Source organism: Taudactylus pleione, unplaced genomic scaffold, assembly GCF_031769625.1.
Source record: "Taudactylus pleione unplaced genomic scaffold, aTauple2 ptg000333l, whole genome shotgun sequence".
NCBI classification, from domain to species: domain Eukaryota; kingdom Metazoa; phylum Chordata; class Amphibia; order Anura; family Myobatrachidae; genus Taudactylus; species Taudactylus pleione.
The window spans coordinates 1020292-1031289 of NW_028284734.1; positions in this window are offsets into that span (position 1 = coordinate 1020292).

The following is a 10998-nucleotide window of genomic DNA, read 5'->3' on the forward strand; positions in this document are numbered from 1 at the left end:
ATCATAACTGTATTGCGCAAGGATAAAGTCCATTAAGGCGTCAGCCTTAATGATCGGAATTTCATTGCTTTTTTTAGTTTGAGTGGAAGAAAATCAGTAGGATTTGTGAAAATTCAGATTATGTGTAAGAAGCCTTAAAGGGACATGTGAAACCGTAAGTTTTTTTGTGTATGGAATTTCATTACTTTTTTAAAATGTATTAACTCTCAAGGTTTGGAGAAGCAAACCGTGCCACCTTCAGGAGAGAAGGGCAACAAAATTGTACACTAGCGCAGGTGAAAGAGGGGCCTGCACACAGGAGGTGGTTTGGGAGGTGCAGAGTGAGAGACGGCTGCAGGGGCAGGCTGTAGGCTGTGGGATAGTGGCAGCATCGGGGGTACATAGCAGTGGGGCAGTACACACATTCATCTGCGGGTGACAGAGGAACTCACTGGTGCTGGGCATGCATCTGAGAAAATAAAACAAATAAGACACAGATGCATGGCTGTATCAGTGAGATATATCTATGTTAAAAACTGAATATGTATAAAATAATTTAAAAAAGGACATGGCCCCCCCTCCAACCAAAAGCATAACCAGCCCCGGGATTTTCACTGCCAGTCCTGGTTGTAAAAATACAAGGGACAAAAAGTATAGGGGTCCCCTGCATTTAGCACAACCACCACCAGGCTTTTTAGAGCCAGTCCTCGTTGTCAAAATACAGGTGACAAAAGACATAGGGGTCCCCTGTATTTAGAATAACCAGCACTGAGCTCAGCTGAGCCGGTCCTGGTTTTGGAAATACAGAGGACAAAAAGAATAGGGGGTCCCCTGTATTATCCATAACCAGCACCAAGCTCTTTCTAGCGGGGGTATAATGCCACAACCAGGGGAACCCTTCCACCGGGTCACATGGCCAAAGCATCAACCCATACCACTAGTCAGCCCAGGCTGGGGGTCCCCCTCTCCAGGGCTCCGCAGGCCTCGGCTGATAGCCCAGGGTTATCCCCGGCACCCCTGAGCGGTGGGTGCCAAGCTGATTGTGTAAAGTGGCTCCCTCCCCCTAAAGCACAACCAACCCCGGGCTCTTCACTGCTGGTCTTGGTTGCGAATATACAGGGGAGAAATTACATAAGGGTCCCCTGTATTTAACACAACCAGCATTGGGCTAATCAGTACCAGTCCTGGTTGCCAAAATACAGGGGACAAACGACCTAGGGGTCCCCTGTATTCTGCGCAACCAGCACTGGGCTCTGAGCTGGTCCTGGTTCTGGAAATACAGTAGGAAAAATGCATAGGGTCCCCCTGTATTGTCCAGAACCAGCACCAGACTTATTCTATCAGGGGGGCTAATGCCACAGTCAGGGAAGCTCTTTCACTGCAGCATTAACCCTGGCCACTAGTCAGCCCAGGCCAGGGATCCCCGGGGAGCTGGGGAACCCCCCAATAAAGGGGTCCCCTTTTCCAGGGCACCCCAGGCCTGGGCTGATAGCCCGGGGCTATCCCCAGCACCCCTGGGCGGTGGGTGCCGGGTTGATTGTGTAATGTGGCGCAGTTTAAAGAATATTGTCTTTTGCAGGTAAACTATAGGTTCCAGTAAGGCCGCCGCCACCCCAGGATTTCATCCCCACCAGGGCTTCTGCATCTTCACCTAGTGGGCAACAGCCTGTGTCAGCTCTTTTTCATGGCTGCAACTTACTAAGACTTTTGGCATCTTCGCCAGGTTGGCACCAACCTGCCAGGGCTTTGGCATCTTTGCCTAGTGGGTGGCAGCCTGTGTCAGCTTTTTCGTGGCTGCTGCCCACTAGGACTTCTGGCGTCTTCCCCTGGTGGGCACCAACCCACCAGGGCTTTGGCATCTTCGCCTGAGCTTTGGCATCTTAGCTTACTGGGCACCAACCCGCCGGGGCTTCAGCATCCTCACCTGGTGGGCGCCAACCCTCCAGGGCATCTGGCGTCTTCACCTGGGGGGTGGCATCTAATTAGCTCTTTTGCATGGCCATCACCTCCCCAGGGCTTCTGTTGTCCTCATCACCTAGTGTTAGTTCTTTTGCATGGCCACCGCCTACTATGACTTCCGGCGTCTTCCTTCTTCAGGAGCTCTTCTTTGCTCCCTCCCAGCCGTCGGACTAACATGCCGCCTCCTTGCACTGGGTTACATAAGCCAGCAGAGGGGGCGGGGCAATGACGTTGTGAGCTGTGATTTGCGTGCGGCGGCCATCTTTGAATTTCAATAATGGGGCTGAGGCGCCTTTTTTGAAATGGACTCCGCTGCCGAACTGTGCAGAATTGCAGACAAGGACTGGATCCTCTCGGATCCAAGCCCGCCTCCAACACATGCACCGCCATCAGTTCCCCCGCCACCGCTGGCTCACGCTGACACCCGCACCACCGCCGCTCACACCCACGCCATCTTCACTGACACCCGTGCCACCGCTAATAGCCGCACCACTGCAGGGTCCCCGCCGCTGTTACCACCCACTGCCATTGCTGGGTCTCACCACCGCTAACTCAAGCAAAACGCAGCCATCTTGGAGTACCCAGGTGAAGCCACAGTGAGTACACCTGCTGGAGGCTCCTACTGAGGCTGCGCAACAAATTTAATCTTCCTGTCTCTATAATGGCGCAATTGCGAGGTAATAGTTTAAAAACTGTAACTTTCTCAATTACCTGAACCCCAAAAGGCCCTACCCTGGAACAATAGCTACCTAATAAAACAAACCCCAAGTCTAAATTCGCCCCCTACCCTGAGTTATGTCTTCCCAAAAATCCCCCCTAGAGAATAGCAGAAAAGTGGTCCTGAGAGTGTCAGAAAAACTGACAGTTGGAACTTTAGATTGTTCCCAAATCCTCATTTTTAATTTTTTTTGCCCTGAAATTTGGCATGCAGCACCCAGTAATAGTTCTACCTGTGCATACCAAATTTCAGCTCCATACTTCCTATAGCGTTTGAGGTGTAGCCCCTTAAACACCATGCCCCCCCCCTCCAGAATTCTCAAAGGAAATTTCCATTGTATTTGATTCAGCCTTAATAGAAGGGCACGACTGTGCCCTTATAATATTATATCATTTTTTTTTTCAATTTGTGGAACTGGAAGCATTATCACATCCCCTTCAGCATATAAAGCATACTTGCCTACTTTTGTTTTTTTCCTCCAAGGAAGACCCGCCCCCTCGCGGTAAATTGCCACAATTACCGCATATTTAAATAAGGATGTGGCCAAATGATGCAATTCTTGTAGAATCGTGTCATTATGCCACGCCCCCCCTACTCAGAGACCCCAATCGCCATGGAAATTCTGCCCTCTTCACTAGGTAGTGGGCAAGAATGCGGGAGAAGTGCCTATTCTACCTGAGGGTGCGGGGGGTTGCCTAAAAAATCGGGAGCCTCCTGCAACTTCCAGAACAGTAGGCATGTATGATATGGGGACTTGCATCTGGGCGTGGCCATGCCCTTACACCCATCATTGGGCCCTGACAGATCTCCCGGCGATCCTGCTTCTGTTTTTGCTTCCACCAATCTGCACAGGGGTGTAAAAAAAAAAGCATATTGGACATATTCAGTGCCAAATACACACTACAGGTATTTTGTGTTTGTTATTGCGCCCAGAAAAATCTAAACCTTTGGGGTATATTATTGTTACAGTAAATAGTGGCTTTATTTGCTTTTTAAATAACTTTGCTAGATGATTGAGAACATATTAGATGACATTATACCATATGACCATACGGTCCTCATATATACAGTCCTGTTTCCATGTTGAATAAATGAGAACAATAAATATCCTGATAAAGGATTAAAGCCTGGCATTTGTTGTATATAAGATATAATTACAAATTCTCCACAAAGCTCATTTGGACAATTCGAGGTTTTCTATTTTTAACTATAATTATTGTCTTCATGTACATTAACCTAACATTGGAACACTAATGCTATTTAGGTAAGGGATTTATAAGATTATATAAAACATGTACAACTGTTTCTATTATGAAGGAAATGAGACAAATTATTTGGTGAGATTATAACTAGATTTTGCTTAAAGCAGGAAGCATAATGATCACCTCCCATTTACAGGCTACCAAAAGCATAATACAATTTGTTCTGTTCCATCCTGTTGAAATTCAAAGCGTGCAAAGTCCATATTATTATCCAATAACATAACAGTGGCGTCCTACTTCACTTATCAGTAAAATGTTGTGACCTTTTTTTATATATAATTCAATCTTTATTTTACCATTTTAGTACAAAAGAAAATTACAAACAATAACTGAAAAAAAGGGGGAGAAAAAGGAGGTAGGGATGGGGAAACAGTAAAATTGGCAATTATTTTTCAAATTACTGACCAAATTATTGGGCGGTAATATTATTTGCATCATTCTACTAGGGATGTGCGCCAACCCCCATGTTTTGGTTTTGGATCTGGATTGGTTTTGCCAAAATTGCCCTTGCATGTTTTGGTTTTGGATCTGTATTTTTTTTTTAAAAATTGGTAAAAACTGCTAAAATCACATAATTTGGGCTTTTTTTTTGTTCCTCCAGTATTATTAACACCATGTATGAATCGCATCGTATAGTTTATGGCCAGTATTACACTGCTGATTGGTGAGAGCGCGTCCTTGAGCAAGGGGGGGGGGGGTGAGAGAGTACACTTTCCTCCTCTTGCACAGCTAATTGGTCCAAGCGTACCCTAGAGCAGGGAGGAGAGTGGGAAAGCAAAATTATTCCCCTTGCTTTGCTGAATGGCCAGAGGGCATCCTGGAGCAGGTGGTTTGAGAGCAGGAAAGCACACTCTTCTCCCCTTGCTTTTCTAATTGCAGATGTGCATCCTACGGAACCAGGCCTTTTTTTTTGTCACCCCATTGACATTGTGCGTGACACTCCAGGGACTAACTTGTGACACACTAAGTTATCACGACACGGTTTGAGAAACACTGCTCTAGTGAATACAACATTGTCCTGGGAATGCAATGTAGCATTTGTATAATAGTTAAGCACATGATGGTCATACTGTCTATATTAGGGGTGTGCACCGGCCACTTTTCGTGTTTTGGATCTGGATCTTTCTTCATGTTTTGGATCTGGATTGGTTTTGCCAAAACCACCCTTCCGTGTTTTGGGTTCTGGGTTTTGTGTTTTGGATCTGTATTTTTTTGAAAAAAAGCATAAAAACAGCTAAAATCATAGAATTTGTGGGTTTTTCTGCTCCTATGCTATTATTAACCTCAATAACCTTAATTTCCAGTCTATTCTGAACACCGCACACCTCACAATAGTGTTTTTATGTCCAAAAGGTTGCACCGAGGTAGCTGGATAACTATGCTAAGCGATACGAGTGGGCGACACAAACACATGGCCCATCTAGGAGTGACACTGCAGTGGCAGACAGGATGGCAGTTTGAAGAACTAGGCCCCAAACAGTACATAATGCAAAAAAAAGAGGTGCAAGATGTAATTGTCCTTGGAGCATTATGTTGTATAAACAGGACATGCACACTTTAACAAACCAATCATTTCAGCGCCAGGGTCTGCCACACGACTGTGGCTGAAATGATTGGTTTGTTTGGGCCCCCACAAACCAAGCTGGCAATTAATCTGTCCCTGCACAAACTGGCTCTACGGAGGCAAGATGTCGTCCTCATCCACCGATTCTTCACCCTCTTCAGTGTTGTGTACATCCTCATCCTCACAGAGTATTAATTCGTCCCCACTGGAATCCACCACCACAGGTTCCTCTGCGCGTTCTGGAGGCTGGTCTCCCTGGAAGAGTTGATCATTCATTTATATGAACATCATCTTCTCCACATTTTGTGGAAGCAACCTCCTACACCTTTCGCTGACAAGGTTCCCAGCTGCACTAAACACTCTTTCAGAGTACACACTGGAGGGGGGGCAACTAAGGTAAAATAGAGCCAGTTTGTACAGGGGCCTCCAAATTGCCTCTTTTTCCTGCCAGTACAGGTATGGACTGTCTGACATGCCTACTTGGATGCTGTCACTGATGTAATCCTCCACCATTCTGTCAATGGTGACAGTATCATATGCAGTGACAGTAGACATGTCAGAAATTGTTGCCAGGTCCTTCAGTCCGGACCAGATGTCCAAACTTGGTCCTGCCTGCCATGCATCACCGCCAGCGGGTTGCTTAGGATACCTAAGTTTTTTACCTGGCAGCCCCAGTTGCGGGAGAAAATGAAGAACGAGCTGTTGATGTGTCACGTTCCGCTTCAGCTGACAGTGTTTTCACCAGCAGGTCTTTGCACCTCTGCAGGCTTGTGTTGGCCGGAAAAAGAGACACCACATAGGCTTTAAACCTAGGATCGAGCACGGTGGCCAAAATGTAGTGGTCTGATTTCAACAGATTGACCACCCTGGAATCCTGGCAAAGCGAATGAAGAGCTTCATCTACACGTCCCACATGCCGAGCGGAATCGCTCCGTCTTAGCGCCTCCTTCACTTTCTCCAGCTGCTTCTGCAAAAGCTTGATGAGGGGAATGACCTGACTCAAGCTGGCAGTGTCTGAACTGACTTCATGTGTGGAAAGTTCGAAGGGCTGGAGAACCTTGCACAACACGGAAATCATTCTCTACTGTGCTTGAGTCAGGTGCATACCCCCTACTTTGCCTATGTCATAGGTGGATGTATAGGCTTGAATAGCCTTTTGCTGCTCCTCCATCCTCTGAAGCATATAGAGGGTTGAGTTCCACTGCGTCACAACCTCTTGCTTCAGGTGATGGCGGGGCAGGTTGAACAGTGTTTGCTGGCGCTCCAGTCTTCGGCACGCAGTCGCTGAATAGCGAAAGTGGCCAGAAATTTTTCGGGACCCCCAAAGCGTCTCCTGCACGCCCCTGTCACTTTTCAGAAAATTCTGCACCACCAAATTTATTGTGTGAACAAAACATGGGACGTGCTGGAATTTGCCCAGATGTAATGCCCGCACAATATTGGTGGCGTTGTCAGATATCACAAATCCCCAGGAGAGTCTAAGTGGGGTAAGCCATGGGCGATGATTTCTTCCCTCAGTTTCTCTAAGACGTTGTTGGCGGTGTGCCTCTTACTGAAACTGGTGATACACAGCGTAGCCTGCCTTGGAACGAGCTGGCGTTTCTGAGATGCTGCTACTGGTGACGCTGCTGTTGTTGCTGCATAAGGTGATACATCTACCCAGTGGGCTGTCACAGTCATATAGTCCTTAGTCTGCCCTGTTCCACTTGTCCACATGTCCATGGTTAAGTGGACATTGGGTACAACCACATTTTTCAGGACACTGAGGACACTTTTTCTGACGTTTCTGTACAGTCTCGGTATCGCCTGCCTAGTAAAGTGGAATCTAGACAGGATTTGGAACCGGGGACACACTACCTCCATCAATTGTCTAAATCCCACTGCACTAATGGCGGATACCGGACGCATGTCTAACACCAACATAGCAGTCAAGGCCTCAGTTATACGTTTTGCTTCAGGATGACTGCTGTCGTACTTCATCCTCCTCGCTAAAGACTGTTGGAGGGTCAATTGTTTAGTAAAAGTAGTGGTGTTCCTACTTCCTCTATGGGATGATGAACAACTCCCAACAGCAACAGCAGCAGCAGTAGGCGTAGCAATGCAGGATCCTCTGGAGGAATCCCGTATAGGAGAGTCAGTCATGCCAGTGACATGGCCTGCAGGACTACTTCCGATCCTGACTAAGGAGGAAATTGACGAGGAGGGAGTTGACGGTGTGGTTTGCAGGCGCTTGGATACAACAAGACAAAGGGATTTAGGTGTCCCTGGACTGCTTACGGTCTTAGCCAAAGTTTCTGAACTTGACAGTAACTTTTTATGAACGCGCTGCAGGTGACGTATAAGGGAGGATGTTCCTAGGTGGTTAACGTCCCTACCCCTACTTATTTCACCTTTACATATGGTACATATGGCAAGACAGTTGTTGTCCGGATTTGGATAGAAATATTGCCAGACCAAAGAGGTGGAATGTTTGGTCATATGCCCAGGCATGACCGTGATGGGCTTTTTCATCCCACGGACAACAACTGTCTCCCTTGGAGCCTGATTTAAACAAACCACATCACCATCAGAATCCTCCTCGCCAACTTCCTCCTCAGTGCCAGCTACACCAGTATCCTCATCCTGTTGTACTTCAACAGTGACATCTTCAATTTGCATATCAGCAAGTGGACCGTGGGTGCTCCTTTCAGCACTTGCAGGGGGCGTGCAAATGGTGGAAAGAGCCACCTCTTCCCGTCCAGTGCTGGGAAGATCAGGCATCGCAACCGCCACCACACTTGGACTCTCCTTGGGGATTTGTGATATCTTCTTAGAACGCACAGTTCTTCGCTGTGCTTTTGCCAGCTTAAATTTTTTTTAGCGGGAGGAGGGCTTCCATCGTCATGTGAACCTGAAGCACTAGTCATGAACATAGGGAAAGACCTTAGCCGTTCCTTGCCACTCCGTGTCATAAATGGCATATTGGCAAGTTTACGTTTCTCCTCAGATGATTTAAATGTTTTTTTTTTAAGGTCATTTTCCTGAACTTTGTCATTTGGGATTGTATATGCCCTCTACTATGACATTGGGCATCGGCCTTGGCTGACGACGTTGATGGCATGTTATCGTCTATGTGGCAGCAGATTCAGCACTAGGAGGAAGTGGTTCTTGATCTTTCCCTATTTTATGTTTATCGGAGAAAGTTTGGTCCTCCATTTATGTTATATTGATATATATATATATATATGTGCAGCTAAGGTGCACACAAACACAGAAAATATTTTTTTATTTTTGTTGGAGACTAGTGCACTTTGTGGGTTACACCACCCTTTAAGAAATGAGCCAGCCGGCTCTTTACTTATGGGACACAGGCGCACGCTTGGCGCTGCTCCTTTGTTGATGCACGTGCAACTACAGTGCACACAATTCACAAAGACAGAAAAAAATGAAGAATTTTTAATTTTTTGTGGAGCATACTTTGAGGTTTACACCACCCTTTAACAGACAGACGCACGCTTGGCGCTGCTGCTTTGAGGATGCACGTACAGTGCACACAATTCACAAACACAGAAAAAAAAATATATCTTTTGGAGTGCACTTTGGGGGTTACAGCACCCTTTAACAGATGAGCTAGCCGGCCCTTTACTTATGACACAGGCGCACGCTTGGCGCTACTTTGTTTATGCACATGCGGCCACAGTGCACACAATTCACAAACACAGAAAATAATTTTTTATTTTGTTTGGAGTGCACTTTGGGAGTTACACCACCCTTTAACAGACGAGACAGCCGGCCCTTTACTTATGACACAGGCGCACACTTGGCGCTACTTTGTTGATGCACGTGCGGCCACAGTGCACACAATTCACAAACACAGAAAATAATTTTTTATTTTGTTTGGAGTGCACTTTGGGGGTTACAGCACCCTTTAACGGTCAAGCCAGCTGGCTCTTTACTTATGACACAGGCGCACACTTGGCGTTACTTTGTTGATGCATGTGCGGCTACTGCGGACACAATTCACAAACACAAAAAAAAAAAATTTTTTGGTAGTGCACTTTGGGGGAGCACCCCTGATGCACAGATCACCCCCTGGACAACACTACAGCACCCCTCTAAGACTACAGCCTTTATGGGACACTGCACAACACAGTCCAGCCAGCCACTATAGACTTTGGAGTGGACACAGCCATTATGACTGCAACTGACTGCACAACACAGCCCAGCCAGCCCCTATGACAGCAGCACAACACAGCCCAGCCAGCCACTATGGACAACAGCAGCACAACACAGCCCAGTCAGCCCCTATGGACTGAGTGGTCACAGCACCTATGGACAACAGCAGAACAAAACACAGCCCAGCCAGCCCTAGCTCCCACCCTCCCTCTTCACTGTCCACAGCCGGAGTGAGAATTGGCACCAACACGGGGACCTTTTATAGAATCCACAACCCGCGAGATCCGGAAGGCGGGATGATGACGTTTTGCCTCGATTTCAGATCCGAGTCAGGCGGGAAAAGTCGAGCCTGACTCGGATACGACTCGGATCGGGGGGGGTTCGGGTTTCAGAAATCCGAACCCGCTCATCCCAAGTCTATATATGCCACAATAATGCACGATATAGGGGACTCGGATATTGATGGCCTAGTTTCTAAATTTAACAAGAACTGCATTAAGTCTAGTGATGGTGAACTACGTGCCATTATACAATAAGAAAATCACCTATCTAAGCTCTTACTACTGGGATGATATAATTGTAGGTTAGTGGATAAAGGCACAGCTACAATGCCATTCTAGTCACTGGCAGGAACTGTGGGCCTGATTCAGAGCCACTCGTAAGCGGCCGCTCGTTCGCTCTGAGCGATGTTCGCACAACTGCGCATGCGTATGGGTCGTAATGCGCATGCGCCAACCAGTCATTGCGGTCAGAAATCGTGTGCTCGCAAAACAGTGAGGGCCTGCTAATTTGAGTGACAGAATGAGGCGTTTGTGGGTGGTAACAGGGGAAGGTGCTTGAAAATGGGGAGTGGAGATCCGAACGCAGGCGTCCCAAACGGTCAAAACGGGCGTTTAATGGGTGTGCATAATTAACAAAGCAGCGTCATCGACCATGTCACTTGGTTGTCTTTTAGCCTGAACTGCTCGCAGTGATTGCGGGAAGTAAAACCTACCAAAAGCACTGCGAGCAGTTCAGACGCCTTTCGATGTACTTGATTAATCTAATAAATAGCGGAGATGACGTATGATGCGAACGGCCAAGGGGCGTCTTTACAAATTAGCGAGCGCATGTTTCGTTCACTCGCTCAGACATAGAGGCGTCAACAGACCGCAAAGAGCGAGCGCTCTATTTAAATAGCCGGCCCCTTTTTCTGAACGACCGTTCGCAAATAGCGTCCGGCTCTGAATCAGGCCTAGTGTTCATTATGTTAAAGCCCACTGCCAACAGGAGGAGGGAAGATGGTTGTGTCATTACCGCCCACTCTGACTGGCAGGATCTTATGCGGCCCATACACAGTACGATTTTTTTGCACGATGTGG